The sequence below is a fragment of the Bos grunniens genome, chromosome 28 (assembly GCF_055505025.1).
Source record: "Bos grunniens cultivar Pamir isolate PY7600 chromosome 28, Bosgru_T2T1.0, whole genome shotgun sequence".
NCBI classification, from domain to species: Eukaryota; Metazoa; Chordata; class Mammalia; order Artiodactyla; family Bovidae; genus Bos; species Bos grunniens.
Window position 1 is genome coordinate 31,869,965 of NC_141192.1, and position 17,179 is coordinate 31,887,143.

The 17,179-nt window shown below is 38.9% G+C and overlaps 1 protein-coding gene across 14 annotated transcripts in view; it reads left to right on the forward strand.

The window, feature by feature from the left end:
- Positions 1-17,179, forward strand: part of LOC147343090 (uncharacterized) — a 466,920-nt gene that overhangs the window by 442,195 nt on the left and 7,546 nt on the right. For 2 of the 14 annotated variants that reach the window (XR_015157018.1, XR_015157020.1), the window contains one exon: positions 1,495-1,634. The exons of the other annotated variants lie outside the window; for them this stretch is intronic. The gene's annotated coding sequence lies outside the window, so the exon portion shown is untranslated. Of the gene's footprint in view, positions 1-1,494; positions 1,635-17,179 lie in introns of those variants that run through there. 14 annotated transcript variants of the gene reach the window in all.

Consider the following 17,179-nt stretch of genomic DNA (forward strand, 5'->3'; position numbering starts at 1 on the left):
TCTAACTCAGTTATGTGTTCTCTGATATTTTTAACAAGTCTGTTCTTTAAAGACATCATTATAGTGGTGTGCCTTATTTAAAATTTATTTCATGAAGGTAAAAACTGTAACTTTCCTTAAAGCTACCCTGTTCTCATATTTTTGATGGAAAATTTTAAGGTAGTTTTACATGTTCTCAAAAGATTTTAAATATATAAGAAAAAGTAATAGAATGGAACTGCTCCCCTTGTTTAGAGATTTAATTCAGGTTTGTGAAACAGAAGGTGGCAGGCCTTTTCACTGTGGAGACTCAGCCCATAGGAAGAGTTTAAGTAGAGCAACCTCATTTGGCTGTTATAAGTGTCAGTTAAAGACTCTGGCGAAGAGGGGGGAAAATAAAGGAAGTGTCACCCACCCACATCAACAGACTTGAAAAGCTGGAAAACTTGATTCACAGAGATTTTACATCATATTGCATCAGCAGTTTGGACAAAGAGTCAGTAGTCCTTCAGTGAAAAGTTTGTTTGAATATAAACTGTTTTCTAGATGTTTTGCTAAAGTCTTATAATGTCCAATTCCCACAACCTCTGTATGAGGGATTAAGAAGCACTGAACACAATGAGTTCAGAGTCATTTGTTTTCTCTGGCCTTGAAAAAAAGGAAGGGGGCACACACACACACCAAATTATTGATCTACTCTATTTTTCCTCTTGTAGTTCATCCAAACATTCTATTATGAAGTTGAAACATTTCAGTTACTGTAATTTTTTCCTAAAGATTCCGGTTCCCACACTGAAATTCTGCCTCCACAGTCAGATTCAGAATCCAGTTCCCAAAATCTGTTCCAAAACATTCGTGGCATAACCCTTGAGAAAGGGAACTTCAAGCTCCACTTGTCTCCCTGAAGAATGAGTCAGAGTATTTTTTAAAAGCAACAAAAATGTGAAATCCCTTGATGAAGTGTTTTTGAAGTGTCCTGACCACATCTGTAGAAATGGTCAGATATTATCTAACTCAGTTCACTTTTTAAAGTGGAAAACAAGTAAACTTAGCACGAATCCAGGCAAATGATTCCTTCTGAAAGAAAAGAAAAGCTCATTGTATACACACAAAGGAACTTGGTGTTAAACCCTGGGGTAGTGGCGAGCCCAAAGGAAGGAGCGTGAAAGAAATTGGTGAAAACCAGGGTATAGGATTGAGGTGACTTACAGGGGCAAAATGCCATCTGGAAGTAATGAGAAACTCAGGGAACATGACAATTAGGCACAAAGTTTATGACGATTAGAATTCGCTGCATATCCTTTCCACACATTCAGAGAGTTCTGTTATCAATGTTCTGATGAGTCAGAGATTTAAGAGAATCAACATAAAGAGCCATCAAATACAGTACAGGTTTCTGTACAAAGTGTAAAACCCTCTACCTTCACCTTGAGGGTTCTGACTTCAGTCTTAATAATTCTGGAGGCAGATCCCCGAGACTGGAGTTCACAGTCCTCATGACACGTTCTGGCACAGGAAATGGGCTTCCCCTCCTGATGCAGAAGGCAGATGAACACAGTGAAGATGGCTGATGGGCAAAGAAGTCACCCACGCAACGAAAGGAACACCCAGCTTGTAGTAATGAGCTGCTGCTGCTTCACTGCTCACTGCGTGTCACATGTTATGTGCGATGATTTACACAGGGCCCCTCCTTACCTTTTCAACCATTCTAGAAGGTAGGTATGATTTCCATTTTATGGGGTGAGGACTCTGAGGCAAAGAGGGATTCTCCTGAGATCAAAAGATAAGATCCAAATGCATGTTTGTCAAAGTATAAAGTCCAACCTCTTCACCACTCAGCCAAACTACCTGAAAGTTATCTGAATGGCTGTTTGAGGTTAGAAATAGAAGTGACTTACCAGGTAATGGAACAGGATTCTAAGAGAAAAAACAGAATCATGGCCTCTGGCAATGACTGGAATTATATTGTGTTGAAAAAACTTCAGTATGGTATCAAAATTAGCTTAAATGTACACTAACATAATTGAATATATTTAATTAGTAAGTACTGGCCTGGCATGCTGCAGTCCATGGCGTCGCACCAACTCTTTGCAACCCCTTAGACTGTAGCCTGCCAAGCTCCTCTCTCCATGGAATTCTCCAGGCAAAAATATACAGGAGTGAGTTGCCATTCCCTTCTCTAGGGGATCCCAGCCCAGAGATGGAACCCAAGTCTCCTGCACTATAGGCGTTTTCTTTACTGTCTGAGCCACCAGGGAAGCCCCAAATCCTGTCCAGGGACAGGACAAATCCTAAGCCAATTTAATAGTGTATACCAAGATTTATATAACCAGGAGAATGAAATACCCTTGGAAACAGTCATCCAAGGAGACTCCATTTATTCCATTGTTCAGTATCTTTGGGAGGTCTGTTTTTTTTTTTTAAACACCTATACTTCTTATGCTGTACAATATATCCTGCAGATTATTTTATACATAACAGTTTGTACCTCTTAATCCCCTATCCCCCCCTTCCCTCTCTCTACTGGTAACCACTAGTTTGCTCTCTGTATGTGTGGTTCTGCTTCTTTTTTGTTTTATTCACTAGTTTGGTGTATTTTTAGATTCCACATATAAGTGATGTCATACAGTATTTGTCTTTCTCTGACTTATTTCACTTAGCATAATACCTTCCAAGTCCATTCATGTTGTTGGAAATGGCAAAATATTCTTTTTTTTTTTTATGGCTGAGTAGTATTATATTGTGCATATATACTACATCTTTATCCATTCATCTGTTGATGGACACTTAGGTTGCTTCCATATCTTGGCAGTTATAAATAATGCTGCCATGAACACTGGGGTTCATGTATCTTTTTTAATTACTGTTTTTGGGTTTGGGGGATATATACCCAGGAATGGAATTTCTGGATTATTTTGGAGTTGTATTTTTAGTTTTTAAAGAATCTTCTGTACTGCTGTACAATGGCTGCACGAATTTGCATTCCCACCACCAAGGTACAAGAGTTCCCTTTTCCCCATATCCTTGCCACCACATTTATTATTTGATGTTAGCTATTATGACAGGTATGAGGTGATATCTCATTGTGGTTTTGATTTGCATTTTCCTCATGATTAACAATGGAGAAGGCAGTGGCACCCCACTCCAGTACTCTTGCCTGGAAAATCCCATGGATGGAGGAGCCTGGTGGGCTGCAGTCCATGGGGTCGTGAAGAGTCGGACATGACTGAGCGACTTCACTTTCACTTTTCACTTTCATGCATTGGAGAAGGAAATGGCAACCCACTCCAGTGTTCTTGCCTGGAGAATCCCAGGGACAGGGGAGCCTGCTGGGCTGCCGTCTATGGGGTCGCACAGAGTTGGACACAACTGAAGCGACTTAGCCGCATGATTAACAATATTGAGCATCTTTTCATGTGTCTGTTGGCCATTTGCATATCCTCTTTGGAAAAATGTCTATTTAGCTCTTCTGCTCATTTTTTAATTGGATTATTTGTTTTTTGATGTTGAGTTGTATGATCTGTTTATGTATTTTGGATTTTAACTCCTTTCCAGTCATATCAATTGCAAATATTTTCTCCCATTCAGTTTGTTCTCTTTTCATTCTATTGATGGTTTCCTTTGCTGTATTTAGGTCCCATATGTTTACTTTTGCTTTTATTTCTTTTTGCCTCAGGAGACAGATCCAAAAAAATATTGGTACAATTAATGTCAAACAGTATTCTGCCTGTGTTTTCCTCTAGAAGTTTTATGGTTTCCAGTCTTACATTTAGGTTAATCCAGATTTAGTTTATTTCTCTATATGATGTTAGAGAATGTTCTCATTTCATTCTTTTATATGCAGTTGTCCAGTTTTTGCAGCACCACTTATTGAGGAGACTGCCATAGACTAATTGACCAAAAGTGCATGGGTTTATTTCTGGGCTCTCTATTCCGTTTCATTGATCTGTGTGTCTGTTTTTTGTGCCAGTGCCATACTGTTTTTATTACTGTACCTTTGTAATATAGTTCAAAGTCAGCATGATTCCTTCAGCTATATTTTTCTTTCTCAAGATTGTTTTGGCTATTCAGAGTCTTTTCTGTTTCCATACAAATTTTTTAAATTATTTGTTTTAGTTCTGTGAAAAATGCTACTGGTAATTTGATAGGGATTGCACAGCATAGGTAGATTGCCGTGAGTAGTATGGTCATTTTAACAATATTAGTTCTTTCAATTCAAGAACACAGTATATCTTTCCATCTGTGCTGTCTTCAGTTTCTTTCTTCAGTGTCTTATAGTTTTCTGAGTACAGGTCTCTTACCTCTGGTAGGTTTATTCCTAGGCATTTTATTCTTTATGATACAGTGGTAAATGGGATTGTTTAACTAGATGATTATTACTGAATAAAAATGCAGGATTTCTGTATAATAATTTTATATCTTGCAAATTAATTTTGTATCTTACTGAATTTATTGATGAGCTCTAGTAGTTTTCTGGTAGTGTCTTTTAGGACTTTTTAAAGTATAATATCATGTCATCTGCAAACAGTTACAGTTTTACTTCTTACTTTTAAATTTTGATTCATTTTATTTTTTCTTGTCTTTTATTGTAGCTAGGACTTCCAGTACTGTATTGAATAAAAGTGGCAAGTGTGGGCATACTTGTCTTGCTCCTAATCTTAGAGGAAATTTTTTTCAGCTTTTCATTATTGAGATAATGTTAGCTGTGGGTCTGTCATGTATGGACTTTATTACATTGCCCACTTTCTGGAGAGTCATTATCATAAATGGGTATTGAATTTCATCCAAAGCTTTTTCTGCATCTCTTAGGTGGTCATATGATTTTTATTCTTCAGTTTGTTGGTATGGTATATCACACTGATTGATTTGCAGATATTGAGAAATCCTTGTATCCCTGGGATAAATCCTAGTTGATCATAGTATATGATCCTTTTAATTGTTTTTATTGCTGGATTTGGTTTGTTAATATTTTGTTGAGTTTTGCATCTATGTTCATCACTGATATTGGCCTGTAATTTTTTTTTTTTTTTGAGATATCTTCTGCTTTAGGTATCAGGGTGATGATGGCTTCATAGAAAGAGTTTGGAAGTGTTCCTTCCTTGGAAATTTTTGAAATCGCTTGAGAAGTATAGATATTAACTCTTCTCTAAATGTTTGAAGCAACAGTTAGAACTGGACATGGAACACAGACTGGTTCCAAATAGGAAAAGAAGTACGTCAAGGCTGTATATTGTCACCCTGCTTATTTAACTTATATGCAGAGTACATCATGAGAAACGCTGGACTGGAAGAAACACAAGCTGGAATCAAGATTGCCGGGAGAAATATCAATCACCTCAGATATGCAGATGACACCACCCTTATGGCAGAAAGTGAAGAGGAACTCAAAAGCCTCTTGATGAAAGTGAAAGTGGAGAGTGAAAAAGTTGGCTTAAAGCTCAACATTCAGAAAACGAAGATCATGGCATCCAGTCCCATCACTTCATGAGAAATAGATGGGGAAACAGTGGTAACAGTGGCAGACTTTATTTTTTGGGGCTCCAAAATCACTGCAGATAATGACTGCAGCCATGAAATAAAAGACACTCCTTGGAAGGAAAGTTATGACCAACCTAGATAGCATATTCAAAAGCAGAGACATTACTTTGCCAACAAAGGTCCATCTAGTCAAGGCTGTGGTTTTTCCTATGGTCATGTATAGATGTGAGAGTTGGACTGTGAAGAAGGCTGAGTGCCGAAGAACTGATGCTTTTGAACTGTGGTGTTGGATAAGACTCTTAAGAGTCCCTTGGACTGCAAGGAGATCCAACCAGTCCATTCTGAAGGAGATCAGCCCTGGGATTTCTTTGGAAGGAATGATGCTAAAGCTGAAACTCCAGTACTTTGGCCACCTCATGCGAAGAGTTGACTCATTGGAAAAGACTCTGATGCTGGGAGGGATTGGGGGCAGGAGGAGAAGGGGACGACAGAGGGCGAGATGGCTGGATGGCATCACTGACTCGATGGACGTGAGTCTGAGTGAACTCCAGGAGTTGGTGATGGACAGGAAGGCCTGGTGTGCTGCGATTCATGGGGTCTCAAAGAGTCGGACAGGACTGAGCGACTGAACTGAACTGAAATGTTTGGTAGAATTTACCTGTGAAGTCATCCAGTCCTAGAATTTTGTTTTTTGAGAGTTTGTAAATTACTGATTCAATTTCATTACTGATAATTTGTCTGTTCATATTTTCTATGTCTTCTGGTTCAGTTTTTGGAGATTGTATGTTTCTAACAATTTGTCCATTTCTCTTATGTTGTGTCTTTTGTTGCCATTTAGTTGTTCATAGTAGTCTCTTACAATTATTGTATTTCATGGTATCAGTTGTACCTTCTTTTTCATTTCTGATTTTATTGATTTAGGCCTTCTTCATCTTTTTTTCTAGATGAATCTTGTTAAAAATATATTAGTTTTACTTTTCCAAAGAGTCAGCTTTCAGTTTCATTGATCTTTCTATTATTTTTTAGTTTTTATTTTATTTGTTTCTGCTCTGAGCTTTATGATTTCTTTCCTTCTACTAACTTTGAGTTTTGTTTGTTGTTCTATTTGCTTTAGGTATAAGTTTTGTTTATTTATTTAAGGCTTTTCTGATTTCCGGAGGTAACCTGGTATTGCTAATATACTTCCCTCATAGAACTGTTTTTTCTGTCCTATAGGTTTTGGGTCATCATGTTTTCATTTCTGTTTGTATGTATTTTTTAATTTCCTTTTTGATTTCTTCAGTAATCCATTGGTTGTGCGGTAGTATATTGTTCAGCCTTCTTGTGTTTGTGTTTTTTCATTTTTTTTTTAAATCTTGTAGTTGCTTCTAAACTCTTAGGGTTGTGGTTGAAAAAAGTGCTTGATATTATTTTAGTCTTAATTTGCTGAGGTTTGCCTAGCATGTGATCTATCTTGGAGAATGTTCCGTGTACTCTTGAAAAGCGTATCCTGCTGCTTTTGAATGGAATGCTCTATAAATGCCAATTAAATCCATCTGGTCTAATGTGTTATTTAAAGCCAGTGTTTTCTTATGAATTTTCTGTCTGGATGATCTCTTCATTTATGTAAATGGGATGTTTAAACTCTCCTACTATTATTGTTTGGCTATCAGTTTCTCCTTTTATGTTTGTTAATAGTCCCTTATATATTGAGATGCTCCTGTGTTGGGTGTAAATATATTTACAATTGTGATGTTTTATTCTGGGGCTGACTCCCTGATGTGATCTTTGTTTCTTATCGGAGAAGGCAATGGCACCCCACTATTTTGTCTAATATAAGTATTGTTACTCTGACTTTCTTTTGATTTCCATTTGCATAAAATAACTTTCTCCATTCCCTTCCAGTTTGTGTGTTTCTCCAGATCTGAAGTGAGTCTCTTGTAGGCAGCGTATATACAGGTCTTGATTTTTTAATCCATTCAGCCATTTTGTGTCTTTTGATTTAAAGTCCATTAACATTTAACGTAATTATAGCTGTTATGTTCTTATTTTGTTACTTGTTTGTCAGGTACTTTGTAGATCATTTTTTCCCATTTCTTTTTTTCTTTTTCTTTTGTGATTTAATAGCTATTTTTAGTGTTGTGTTTGGAGTCCTTTTTCTTTTTTGTGTATACACCTACTATAGATTTTTCATTTGTGGTTACCATCAGGTTTATATATATATACAGATTTTATAGTTTTTATATTATTGTTTTCAGTTGCTGATATGTTATTTTCAAATGCATTAAAAAGGCTGCATCTCTGCTTTCCTCCCCTCATTACTGCCACAAAAATTCCAAAATGAACAGTTCGTTGGAAAAGGCAAACATACCATAAAGTAGGAAATTATCCACACAAAAAACTAGTAGGAAGGTTTAAAAAACCAAAGTACTAAAATCATCTATATCCAGAATAAGCAGAGACAAGACAATTGAGAGTTCTTTGTTTGGAATTAACTTCTAACTATTGCTGTATTTTTCCAGTTTCATTGATATTTAATTGACATATATCACTGAATAAGTTTAAGATGTACCACATAATGGTTTAACTTTCATATATTGTGAAATGATTACTGCAATAAGTTTGTGTAGCAGCCATCATCTTTATATAGATACAATAAAAAGAAAAGGAGGAAAAAAATTATTTTCTTGTAAAGAGACCTCTCAGAATTTACTCTTTTAACAACTTTATTATATAGCAGTGTTAACTATAGTTATCATGTTGTATATTATATTTCTAGTACTTCTTTATCTTATAACTGAAATTTTGTATCCTTTAACCATGTTCCTCCAAAATTCTTCCCTACCTGCTGCCTCTGACAATCATTAGTTCTTTTCTATGAGTTTTTTTTTTTTTTTATTAGACTGTGAATGTAAGATCATACTACATTTGTTTTTGTTTGACTTATTTCACTTAAAGCCCTCAGGATCAATCTCTGTTTTTGAAAATGGCAGAATTGTCTCATTTTTATGAGAGAATAAAATGAATAATAATACTGAATAATATTCAGTTGAATAATACTCCATTGTATATATTTACCACAACTTCTTGATCCATTTATCCCTTGATGGACCCTTAGGTTGCTTTCGTACTTTGACAATTTGCAAATAATATTGCTACTGTGAACATGGGAGTGTAGATACCTCTTAAAGTTTGTCTCTGTTTTCTTTGGATGTGTTTCCAGAGGTGGAATTGCTGGATTATATAATAGTTTTATTTGTAATATTTTGATACTCCTCCATTCTGTTTTCCACAGTGGCTATACTAGTTGACAGTCCTACCAATAATGTACAAGGATTCCCATTTCTCCATATTCTTTCCACATTTATTTTACCTTGTCTTTTTTCATGATGGCCATTCTAATGGTCATGAGGTGATACATCATTGTGGTTTTGATTCAGATTGGTTCACTCACTCAGTTGTGTCCAACTCTTTGTGACCCCATGGACTGCAGCATGCCAGGCCTCCCTGTCCATCACCAACTCCCAGAGTCCACCCTAACCCCTGTCCATTGAGTCGGTGATGCCATCTAACCATCTCATCCTCTGTCGTCCCCTTTTCCTCCTGCCTTCAATCTTGCCTAGCATCAGGGTCTTTTCAAATGAGTCAGCTCTTCACATCAGGTAGCCAAAGTATTGGAGTTCCAGCTTCAACATTAGTCCTTCCAATGAACACTCAGGACTGATCTCCTTTAGGATGGACTGGTTGGATCTCCTTGCAGTCCAAGGGACTCTCAAGAGTCTTCTCCAACACCACAGGTCAAAAGCATCAATTCTTCGGTGCTCAGCTTTCTTTATAGTCCCAACTCTCACATCCATACATGACTACTGGAAAAACCATACCCTTGACTAGACGGACCTTTGTTGGCAAAGTAATGTCTCTGCTTTTTAATATGCTATCTAGGTTGGTCATAACTTTCCTTCCAAGGAGTACGTTTCTTTTAATTTCATGGCTGCAGTCACCATCTGCAGTGATTTTGGAGCCCAGAAAAATAAAATCTGCCACTGTTTCCACTGTTTACTCATCTAATTGCCCTGAAGTGATGGGACCAGATGCCATGATCTTCGTTTTCTGGATGTTGAGCTTTGAGCCAACTTTTTCACTCTCCTCTTTCACTTTCATCAAGAGGCTCTTTAGTTCTTCTTCACTTTCTGCCATAAGGGTGGTATCATCTGCATATCTGAGGTTATTGATATTTCTCCTGGCAATCTTGATTCCAGCTTGTGCTTCCTCCAGCCCAGCGTTTCGTATAATGTACTCTGCATATAAGTTAAATAAGCAGGGTGACAATATACAGCCTTGACATACTCCTTTTCCTATTTGGAACAGTCTGTTGTTCCATGTCCAGTTCTAACTGTTGCTTCCTGACCTGCATACAGATTTTTCAAGAGGCAGGTCAGGTGATCTGGCATTCCCATCTCTTTCAGAATTTTCCACAGTTTGTTGTGATCCACAGAGTCAAAGACTTTGGCATAGTTAATAAAGCAGAAATAGATGTTTTTCTGGAACTCTGTTTTTTCAACAATTGGCATTTCCCTAATGACTAGTGATGTTAAGCATCCTTTCATGTATTTGTTGGCCATTTCTAAATCTTCTTTGGAAAAATGTCTATTTGTATTTTTTCCTTATTTTAATTTTTTTTTGCTGTTGAGTTTATGAGTTCTTTATATATTTTAGATATTAACTCCTTATCAGATATATGGATTACAGATACTTTTTCTCATTTCTAGGTGATCTTTTCACTTTGTTGTTACTTTTGCTGTGCAGAAGCATTTTGGTTTCATATAGTCCTACTTTTAAATTTTTGCTTTTGTTGCTTAGGTTCTAGGAATCATACCAAAAATTTATTGTCAAGACCTATGTCAAGGAGTTTTTTCCCATATTTTCTTCTGGTAGTTTTACTGTTAGCTTCAGGTCTTACCTTTAAGTCCTAGTCCATATTTAGTTAATTTTTGTGAGTGGTGTAAGACAGAGATCTAGTTATAGTCTTCTACATGTGTCCAGTTTACTGAATACATTGATTAAGCCTAACAGCTTTGTGAGTTCTTTAGGATATTCTACATATAAAATCATACCATCTGCAGAAAGAGGCAATTTTAACTTGTTTTCAAATTTTGATGACTTCCCTGGTAGCTGAGATGGTTAAGAATCTCCCTGCAATGCAGGAGACCCAGTTTCAATCCCTGAGTCAGGAAGATTCCCTGGAGAAGGTTTTGACTACCCACTTTAGTATTCTTGGCTGGAAAAACCCATGGACAGAGGAGCCTGGTAGGCTACAAAGAATTGGACATGTAGAATTGTGTCCAACTCTTTGTAGGAGTTGCAAAGAGTCGGACACAACTGAGCAACTAACAATTTGAAAACTTCTTTTTCTTGCCTGATGTTCTAGCTAGAATTTCCAGTACTGTGTTGAATGGAGTGGTGAAGGTTGGGCACCCTTATCTTGTTTCTGATCTTAGAGGAAATGCTTTTAATCTTTCTCCATTGAGCATGATATATTAGCTGTGGGCTTATCACATATGGGCTTTATGTTGAGATACATTTCTTTAATACCTAATTTGTTAACTTTGTATCATTAAAAGATGTTGATTTTTCAAATGTTTTTTCTGCATCTGTTGATATGATCATAATTTTTTCCCTTTTGTTTTATTAATGTGATATATCATATTGATCGATTTGTGTCTTTTGAATCATTCTCACATCCAGGGATAAATTCCATTGACCATGGTAAATGATAGTTTAGTGTCCTGCTGAATTTACTTTGCTTGTATGTTATTGAGCATCTTTCCCTTTATATTGATAAGAGATATTGGGTCAGTAATTTTCTTTTCTGACAGTGCCCTTTTGTGTTTTGGTTTCAGGTAACACTGGCCTTGTAAAATGAGTTTGGCCATGTTCCCTCCTCTTCAATATTTTGGAATAGTGTGATGAGGATAAGTATTAGCTCTTCTTGTGTTTGGTAGAGTTCCCCCTGTGAAGCCACCTGGTCCTAGACTTTTGTTTTGGACAGGGATGGGGGAAGAGTTTTTTGACTACCAATTCAGTTTCATTGCTAGTGATTACTCTGTTCAGATTTTCTATTTCTTTCGGATTCAGTCTTCAAATATTTTGTGTTTCTAGGAATTTGTCCATTTGTCCTAGGTTATCCACTCTATTGGCATATAACTGCTCATAGTATTCCCGTATGATTGTCTGGGTTTCCCTGGTGGCTCAGATGTTAAAGAGTCTGCCTGCAGTGAGGGAAATGCAGGTTCAATTCCTGGGTTGGGACAATCCCCTGGAGCAGAAAATGGCAACCTGCTCCAGTATCCTTACCTGGAGAATTCCATGGACAAAGGAGCCTGGCAGGCTACATACAGTCCATGGAGTCACCAAGAGTTGGACTTGACTGAGGGACTAGCACTTTTTGATTGTTTATATTTCTATGATATAAATTGTTAAGTTCTCCTCTTTCATTTCTATTTATTTGGGCCCTCTCTCTCCTTTTCTTGGTGAGTCTGGGTAAATATTTGTCTATTTTGTATATTATCTTTTAAAAACTAGTCCTTATTTCATTGAGCTTTTCTGTTTGTGTTTTAGTCTTTATTAAGGGTGTTTGTGGAGTTCTGTTCTTTCATTTGTAACATATCTTTTGTCTTCTCATTTCATTTGACTTCCTGTGTTTGTTTTTATGAATTAGGTGAAACAGTTATCCTCCCAGTATTGAAAACATGTCCTTGTGTTGGAGCATCCTCATACAGACTACATGTGTCTTGTGGCTTTGGCAGGAGGACTGGAGCTGAAGTGGTCATGGGCTGGCACTTTTCCCAGGGGAAACCGGGGGATCCACCTTGGTGGGTAGGGGGTGGTAGCTGGGGCCAGAGCCTGGTGCAACCAAGGCTTCTCCCAGGTTACACCTTGATGAGGGTGAGAAACACTGAAGCCCAGCATGGACCAGGGCTTCTCCTATGGTATCCCAGGGGCTATGGCCTTGGTGGGTAGAAGGGACTGGAGTCTGCACTCAGAACAGGGCAGAAGGCATGCTGTCTTAAGCTGACTAGAGTGCCAGGTGCTTTTTAATCTGTTGACTCTATGCTGGAACTCCGAGCAAGTGACCAAGACCAAATCTTGGTTTTCTGTTATCTTCTGGCTGTCCTGGTTATAAGCCCCAATGGTATTTGGAATCAGTTAAGGGGGTTTATATCCCCAGTTCCAGTCCCCAGTGCTGAGGTACTCTATTTGAGGTTTGAACCCCTCACTTCTTCTGGAGGACTTCCAAGTTTGTGATTTCCCCTTCTGCTTGCGGGTCACACACTGGGGCTGTTGGTCCTGACTAGAATGCATCTCTGCCTCACTACCTGTCACAAAGATTTTTTCATACATCCTTAATTGTAGAAGAGGTGTTCTGCTAGTCTTCAGGTTGTTCTCAGATAAAATTCTTCTATATATGGTTTTAGATTCCGTGTGTCCATGGGAGGAGTTGAGCTCAGAATGTTCCTACACTGTCATCTGCATTCTTTTCATTCTTTTTGTTCCTGTGACTAGATAATGTCCTATTTTCCACATTGCTGATTCTTCGTTCTGCATGGTCAAGTGGGTTTTTCAAGCTCTCTATTGAATTATCAATTCATTTATTCTACTTTTCAGATCTAGAATTTCCATTTTGAGTATGTCTGTCTTTGTTTGCTGATGTTCACGTTGTTTGGTAGTAGTTTCTATTTCTTTGTTAAACTTATTTTGTTCATGCATTTGCTATTGTCGTTCAGTCGCTCAGTCATGTCCTACTCTTTGTAACATGGTGGACTCCAGCACATCAGACTTTCCTGTCCTTCATTATCTCCCAGAGTTTGCTCAAATTCATGTCCATTGAGTCGGTGATGCTATCTAACCATCTCATCCTCTGCACTCCCTTCTCCTTTTGCCTTCTATCTTTCCTAGGATCAGGGTCTTCTCCAGAGTCAGCTCTTCACATCAGGTGGCCAGAGTATTGGAGCTGCAGCATCAGTCCTTCCAATGAATACTCAGGATTGATTTCTTTAGGATTGACTGGCTTGATTCTCTTGCAGTTCAAGGAACTCTCAAGAGTCTTCTCCAGCACCACAATTCAGAAGCATCAATTCTTTGGCACTCAGCCTTCTTTTGGGTCCAACTCTCACATCTGTATGTGACTACTGGAAAAACCATAGCTTTGACTATATGGACCTTTGTTGGCAAAGTGATGTTTCTGCTTTTTAACACACTAAGTTCATCATAGCTTTCCTTCCAAGGAACAAGTATCTTTAATTTTCATGGCTGCAGTGACTGTCAGCAGTGATTTTGGAGCCCAAGAAAATAAAATCTGCCACTGCTTCCACTTTTCCCCCTTCTATTTGCCATAAAGTGATGCCATGATCTTAGTTTTTTGAATGATAAGTTTTAAGCCAACTTTTTCACTCTTTTCACCCTCATCAAGAGGCTCTTTAGTTCCTCATCACTTTCTGTGATTAGCGTGGAATTATCTGCATATCTGAGTTTGTTATTTCTCCCAGCAATCTTTATTCCAGCTTATGAGTCATCCAGCCTAGCATTTCGCATGACGCATTCTGCATATAGGTAAAGTGATCTGGTATTCCCATCTCTTTAAGGAATTTCCCCAGTTTGTTGTGATCCACACAATTAAAGGCTTTAGCATAGTCAACGAAGCAGATGTTTTTCTGGAACCCCTTTGCTTTCTCTATGATCCAGAGAATGTTGGCAATTTGATCTCTTGTTCCTCTGCCTTTTCTAAATACAACTTTATACATCTGGAAGTTCTCAGTTCACATACTGCTGAAAGCAAGCCTGAAGGTTTTTGAGCATAACCTTACTAGCATGTGAAATGAGCGCAATTGTCCAGTAGTTTGAACATTCTTTGGTACTGCCCTTTTTTGGGGTTGGAATGAAAACTGACCTTTCTAGTCCTGTGGCCATTGCTGAGTTTTCCAAATTTGCTGACATTTTGAGCTACACTTTAACAGCATCATCTTTTAGAATTTGAAATACCTCAGATGGAATTCCATCACCTCCACAAGACTTATTCATAGTAATGCTTCCTAAGGCCCACTTGACTTCACACTCCAGGATGTCTAGCTCTAGGTAAGTGACCACACCATCGTGGTTATCTGGGTCATTAAGACCTTTCTTGTATAGTTCTTCTGTGTATTCTTGCCACCTCTTCTTAATTTCTTCTACTTCTGTTAAGTTCTTACCATTTCTGTCTTTTATTGTGTCCATCCTTAGATTACTTTCCTAATTTCATTGAGTTGCCTGTGTATTTTTATAGTTCACTAAACTTTTTAAAAACAATTTTTCTCAATTCTTTGCCTGATGTTTAACAGCTTTTCATTTATTAATTTCCTCGCATGGTGTCATATTTACGTAATGTTTTATGAGCCTTGATTTCTTACACTGGTTTATTTGCATAAGTGGTCTCCTTTTCCGTACTTTGCTGGTTCACCTTGGCAGAGATAAGTTTTCATTTGTTCAGTTGGATTTCTGGGCATGTTTATTGGTAAGGTCTTTGGGCAGGTGGGGAGCTGCTAAGGATCTATTTGGGGCAAGGCAACTGAGCTCTTGAGGTGGGAGTGAGGCCTGTGCCACTAGCTGAGAATAGCTGGATAGACTGCTGCTTGGTTCCCTGCACAAGGGATAGGATAGGATGTGCTCCACATTTGCCTGGAATGCCTCCTCTGAGAACCTGAGTCAGGCAGACCTACACCCCACTCAGAGTTCCCTGGTCAGACTGTGCTACCTTCTTGGTTCTGCAGGTGATACTTGTTAAATGATCATGACTGAGCTCTTTACTCGACAGTAGGTGGGGCTGTGAAGTAGCTTGCCTTGCAGGATTGCTGGACAGGATGCAGGCCATGGGTTTGGGGACCAAAATCTGGCAAAAGTGTACACTGATTATCTTGGTCAGGTGAGGCCACCAGTTTTGCTCTGCAGATGGGAAAAGCCATAGGTTGTGGCTCATGGGTTTTAAGCAACACTGTAAGCAGGACTATTGGAGGGGCTATGCACTGTGCTCTGGTTAGCTTCCCTGATCAGAAAGCCTGAAGGAGCTGAGAGTTTATTTCCCTTCCTCAATGCAGTGGGAGGAGCATCTCCAAGACAGTAAGTCTCTCTGTTTGTGGTACTGACTGAAGCCAATCCAGTTGGCCCAAGCTCCCTGGTCAAACAGGGTTGCTTGCTTTGCTCTTGAGGTCAGCTCTGCCCTTCCTCCTCTCAGGTTGAGTTAATCAGCCACTTCCAGGTGTTCTGCCAACCCTTCCTGCAGACGGGGTGGACAGTCACAATCTACAGAGGGTGGGGCAGACCAGGCTTCAGAGCTGGAAGATCTCCTCCTTTGAGGACCTGAATCAGCCAAACTTGCACCCCTCTGAGTTCCCTGGTCAGACTGTGCTACCTTCTTGGTTCTGCAGATGAGCAAAGCCGCTGCTTGGGACTACTACTTGGGCATGGCAGATAGGAACTCAGACTGCCAAGATCCAAGGGCTGGTTGTTGCAAGCCCCTCTTACTGGTATTTTATCCATGAATAGTTTTTAGGTCTTAGTTAGGGGAAGTGAAGGAGGAATGAACTGTCACCATCTTGGTGATACCATTCTCTATGACTGCATTCTCAGAGTATCCTCAGGGGTAGAAACCTCATGTTCTTTCAAGGTAAATCTGATTTCTAAATATGGCAGAGTCACCTGGAGTCAAATCTAAGAAGTGATGCATCATCATATAAAGCTGTACCATCACTTTTGATCATACACTCCTTTCAAGAATGTGATTAAACCTATGAAATGTAGACAGAGGAGGAAAGGAGGCTGTGAATAATATCATGCATTGAAAGCACAGCCTGTTTCTATGAGATGGGTACTTTCAATCATTTTGTCAAAAAGCTTGATTTCCAGACAGCACTCAAGTTCCCTTCAGTTCAGTTCAGTTCTTCAGTCGTCTCCGACTCTTTGCGACCCCATGAATTGCAGCATGCCAGGCCTCCCTGTCCATCACCAACTTCTGGAGTTCACTCAAACTCACGTCCATCGACTCGGTGATGCCATCCAGCCATCCCATCCTCTGTCTTCCCCTTCTCCTCCTGCCCCTAATCCCTCCCAGCATCAGAGTCTTTTCCAATGAGTCAACTCTTCGCATCAGGTGGCCAAAGTACTGGAGTTTCAGCTTTAGCATCATTCCTTCCAAAGAATACCCAGGACTGATCTCCTTTAGGATGGACTGGTTGGATCTCCTTGCAGTCCTAGGGACTCTCAAGAGTCTTCTCCAACACCACAGTTCAAAAGCATCAATGCATGGAGGCCTGTGGGGAAGGGTAGGTGTTTCATCCTTCAATCCCTCTTCAACAGTTCCATCTTTCTTCATTTCAAATGTAAGTTTGGTGAGGATAAGGGTTCATGTTTCATTTACTGCTGTTCCTAGAACAGGGCCTGGCACTTAGCCCTCACTTAAGTATTTGTATAATGAAGAATACTTGAATATTGGGTTCACAGTAATATTTCAGTTATCAAAAGAACTATTGTGCTAGAAACAATGTTTAAGAACCACCAGCACAGGTAATTGGGGATAATTCTGGGAGTATAATGGGTGGAGGGCCAGGGTTTCTCTGAGATTTAGACAAATCTAGAATTAATAGTCCAGTATCCATTCTGTTTGAGAGTAAGTTCAGACACAATCTCAGAGCAGGGCAGAATAACCATTCAGTAT